The 5,271-nt window shown below is 33.3% G+C and overlaps 1 pseudogene; it reads right to left on the bottom strand.

Moving 5' to 3' along the window:
- Positions 1-4,267: 4,267 nt before the first annotated feature.
- Positions 4,268-5,055, bottom strand: LOC149213028 (actin-related protein 6 pseudogene; annotated as a pseudogene).
- Between the last annotated feature and the right edge of the window lie 216 nt (positions 5,056-5,271).

The following is a 5,271-nucleotide window of genomic DNA, read 5'->3' as shown; positions in this document are numbered from 1 at the left end:
TGAATTCCCTTATGAAGATCCTGCTGTCACCAGGTCTCACAAGTTATTTTATCTAAAGAAAAATAAATATTGAATTAAATTCTAATGCCTAATCCCTTAGCACCATCCCCGGCAACGGCGCCAAAATGTTGGGCAATTTATTGGGCTTAAATTGCTGCATTAAATTATCAACCAGGGAAACTCGTAAGCTTGTGATGATGCCAGCAAAATATATGCAGGAGTAGGCAACTAACTCTATGTCTAGCTAAATTATTTACGATTCAATATAATATGCAAGGGAAGAGGCTCCTAACTAAGGAGGTCCTGGTTGTCCTTCCCTACAGTATCATAGAGAAATCATTGATTACATGAAACTAAAAACTTGAAATGAAGACAAGAGAATGAACTTTAATTGTTGTTCAGATTCAAGTAGAGAGAGAGACTAACTTAGTCTCTTGATTGTCCTCTCATGTACTAATCCAAACTAAACTAAGATTCATTCATAAGCATAAGAAATGAAATGACTTGAAACATAAAAACAAAAGAATGAATTTCGATTACCATATAAATCAATGGAGAGAGAGCCTAACTTAGACTCCTGGTATCTCCTCATATGATACTTGAAACATAAAAGCAAAAGAATGAATTTCAATTATCATATAAATCAAATAGAGAGAGAGAGCCTAACTTAGAGTCTTAGTTGTCCTCTCATATGCATAATTCAAATTTAAAACTCATTCATCAATCACAAACAAATCCTCAAACATCTAAACAAGTAAATGAAATAAGATCTAATATGAAATAAAATGTTTCTCTCATCCTTTTAGAGTGAGCTCAATTCTCTTAAGAACAAGACAAATTATTCCATATACTACATTAAGGAAAATTAAATCTAAAACTACATAATGGAAATATATGTAAAATGAAGCTTTATTCTATTCCATCATAAGTTGGATACAATGCTCTAAGAGTCCTCCCTTTGGAATGGAGGAGGTACTCCTATTTATACAATAGGATGAGATAAAAAACTCATAATGATGATTCACTAATCTCTCTTTTAGTTCCATACATTTCTCAACCATCTAGACACATAACCCTATCCTCCATGATCTCCTCCATGAGGTCCATGATTTTCTCCATGATCTTTTCCATGAGGCTTATCTTATCAAATTCGAATTTGATCATTCAAGGCCACATAAAGGTGCCCTGGAAGCTTCCTTTGTACCTACACATGTCAACCAACTCATTCTAATTGTTAGGTATAAGTATAAGCATATTATTTTATAAAGTTTAGCCATAAATTCACTTAAAAATGTTAAGAATTAATAAACTTTGGAAAAGCATAGTTATAACCCAATAATGAGGTAAATGGAATGATGTGGAGGTGGAATGGAGGTGACATGAAGGTAAAATGTGAAGATATTGGTGAATAATGGAGTGAAAATAGGGACCATTGTGAGGCCCAACATCTGCCCCAAACTGAAGGTATTGCATGTCCTCATGCAATCTATTACATTACTTTTTGGTACTTGAGCTTTGGCTTAAACTCTGCATGATATCATTTACATAACTTTTGCAAAGCGTTATTTTGATGAATTACAACTTGGTTGGTTCTTGTGTTTCAACCATATTTTGTTTGTTGCATTCAATGTATGATCTTTGCATATTGATAATGTGATTTTTGTTGTAGAGTATTTTTGTAGGAATGCATCATGGTTGGTTCTTGTGTAACAACCATGATTGTATTGGCATCCAATTATCTTTTAAATACTTTTGTCAAAGCCATTTGTATGATCATGTAATAGTGAATATATTTTGAAGGTAAGTGGGGTTTAGAATGTGATATATGACTGTGGATATGAATGTGACAAAGCATGTATGTAAATGTATCCTTCCCCTTAAACAGATGGTTTGGGCAGTTATGTGAAATGGGGAAAGGAAGGGAAAAGGAAGTGAAGTTTATCCAAAAATTATTATTCTAACTTTTCAAGGAATTTAATGGTTAAAAGTTAGAAAATATCATACCTTAACTTACCCTTCCAAAAATGGATGAGAGTTGTGCACGTGTGGTTGCAAAAATGTCGTTCATAGTCCTCCTTACTTGGTTGTGAAAATGGTGGATGAATCATGCATGTTCAGCTGCTGGATCTTCTGCTACTAGATGATGAATCTGAAGAGTCTGCTGAACATGGCTGAAAGTCGTATCTGCTGCTGGATCCTCTGCTGCTGGATGATGAATCTGATGAGTCTGCTGAATATGGCTGAAAATCTATAAGGCTTGGAAGGTATACAAAATATATAAGTGACATTTCCCTCCCAGCCTTATTGATTGACTTGTCCTCAAGTGATGACAAACTGATGAAAGGAAATTGGCTTCATCTGCTACAAAATATGGGTCTTCAAGTCTTCAACGCTCGATGGCACAAATCTTACTATGTGATTAAATGTGTCGATGTCGAACATAGCAAGAAGTTGTTGACTTAGTGGCCATTAATGAATGCCCCTAGCCAACACAAGAGCTCCCACCATTGATTCCAATGGGAGTCAGGATGCCTAACACATCTTTGTAGGTACGAATAAATTTGTTGTAGTCGAGTCACCTACAAGATCCAACGAACAAGGGATATTAATGTACTCCCATTGTTCATTTGCAAGAGTACTTGCCATTAAGCCATGCAAGCCTCTAGGTGTTTGTTCAATGATACGTAGACTCTAGGACTTTGACTCAAGCAGGGTTTTATTGGCGGAAATGAAGGGGAATGATAATGACTAGGAAAATGCATGGTGTATGAATAAAAACTCTTGTTGTGAAAAATGGATATGGAAGTGTCACGCTTTATGGATGTACAATTGGTAGAATTCAAAATCTTTTTCAGAAAGGGAGGTGGAAGGTAGTGGTTGTGGAGATGGATTTGTCTTCATATTTTTTTATGAATTTAGTCTTCTGAAGGCTAATTGTCATCACAATGTAATCTCCTGAATGATCACTTTGTTATCCTGTAACCTGTGAAAAAAAACTTGGCAGAAAGAAAACATAAGTTTGTTCAAGAAGAATTGCGCATTTCCTTCATGATTCTTACGCAAAAATTTCATACCAAATAAAACAGATTTAAGAAAAATCAAAGTGGTGAAAGTAACTCAATTCATGATATCAATTTCAATCCATTCTTAAAAACAACCGTGAAAAATAATACTCCCTGTTTGTGTCAGATAACTCATGTGCTTGGCAATTCTGTCCTGCATATTAGTTTATCATAAAGCATACAACAGAAAGATGTAATGCCAACTAAAAGCTATCCGAAATAATTATCGTCTTGAGAATCCTCCAATCGATTTTCGAAATGTGTTTCCAAGTATCCTATTTTTTTATTTGCAAAGCTGTGTGAATTTTGTGAATTTTTTTTTAATCTTTTTTTTTTTTTTTAATGAAAACATAATTTTTTATGTTGATTTTATTTATTTTTTAGATTTTTCTTTAAACAATAAATTAAAAACATAAATGTTTTAATTTATTATTTAAGTTGAAATATTTTAATAATCAACAAAATTTTATTTATCAAATCTTAATAAAGAAAATTTCTAAAAGAAGTTAGTTTTTTTTTTTTTTTAAATACAATAATAATTTTTTTTTTAATTAAAAATACAATAATAAAAAAAAAGAAATTTTTTTTAATTAAAAATAAAAATAAAAATTCTTTTGTGTTTTGATTTTTTTTATTATCCAAAATATTAAATGAATCAACACACAAAATATTTTTTTTATTTTTATTTAAATAAAATAATAAAAAAAATCAACACACAATGTTTTTTTTATTTAAATAACAAATTAAAAACAATTGTTTTCAATTTATTATTGATTTTTTTTATATTCGTTTTTTTTTTTTTAAATTATAAAGAAAAAAAACTAATTACAAAGCCCCACACAATATGCATTATTATTTTTTTTTTGTTGTTGTTTTAAATAACAAATTAAAAATAATTTTTTTAATTTATTATTTATGTTGATTTTTTAAGATTTTTTTTTTTGTTTTTTTTTTAAAGTTGTAAATAAATAAAAAAATAAATAAACTATATTAAAAAAACAACAAACCATAAGCAAAACTCGCGCCCAAGCTCCCAACCGCCGGCAGTAATGGTGGATCTAAATGATTTCCCTTGGCAGCAGCAACCTGAAGAGGCTTCAAATCTTCCTCATTTCTAGTATCTGGATCAGCCTCAAAGGCAATTTGAAAGGCAGAGTCGGCGGTCCCGATCGATCCAGAATTTGTAAAAAACTGTGTCAGAGTAATCATTTGAGAAGATTGACCACAACAAAAGATTGCATAAAACACCGCCGGCATCTTGCAGATCCAATTTCTTCATAACATGCCTTTGTCACACATAGAGATTCAAACTCAGGGCTGGCTGCCAATAATGATCCCCCTCTCCATGCACCTAACATTGGCTCTTCTTGTGTCACAATTTTTACTTTATAGTCATCACAAACAAGAGGCCGCAGTTCCTGTTCCAGCCTTGCTTTCATGTGTGGAAAAAGTGAGCTCCCACCAGTCAGAATTATGCTTGAAAAAAAAGTACTGGGTGAAGATGAGGATGGCAGGCCTTAATAGCCCACACAATGCGTTCTGCCAAGCCAGCCTGGTTCATTCCAAGTTCAGTAGGATGAAAAAGCATTTCTGGAACAAGAAACCGTTCATAGTCAACTTCAATTCTTCATTTCTAATGGAAGCATCATCCTTTTTATCTTCTACAATCTCAACAATTTGAGAAATATCATGCTCTCTTGAATTCTCTTGTGAATCTGTTGGCAGTGCTCCTTTCTCTTGTAGAGACAGATATCTTCGGGCCCCTTTCTGGATCTTTCACAAAACCCCGCTTATGTTTGATACCATCAGGAAGGACATATGTACTTCTAATAAGATTTTCATTTCCTCGTATCCGGGCCACTTCAAGGTCATGGGCGACATCGAGTGAAACGAAGCATAGCTTTTCCTTAACATTGTCCATGATGTAAGTCTCGTCCTTCATATGAATAGCCCGATAGGAAACAAAGATGCAAAGATAAGTCAAGATCCACATGTTTTTTACTAATTAGGGTAACTATGGGTGTTGTATTATGCTCTTGAACATCTCCATTTCTGGCCCTTTTCGTAGAACGTAAAGATGTCGACACCAATTCGTTATCATTTCTGGCCTTTTTCAGAGAAGACATAGAGATTGACAAAAATTTGAGATCGTTAAAGTTTTGTGGCCGCTGCTTCAAGTGAGGCCGGTTATTTGATAGCTCCACTCTCT

The sequence above is a fragment of the Pinus tabuliformis genome, chromosome 1_1, assembly GCF_031772625.1.
Source record: "Pinus tabuliformis cultivar Carrire ecotype Pingquan chromosome 1_1, CPIR1, whole genome shotgun sequence".
Taxonomy (NCBI): domain Eukaryota; kingdom Viridiplantae; phylum Streptophyta; class Pinopsida; order Pinales; family Pinaceae; genus Pinus; species Pinus tabuliformis.
Note: the sequence above shows the minus strand (reverse complement) of the source record. Positions and strands in the feature narration are given on the sequence as shown.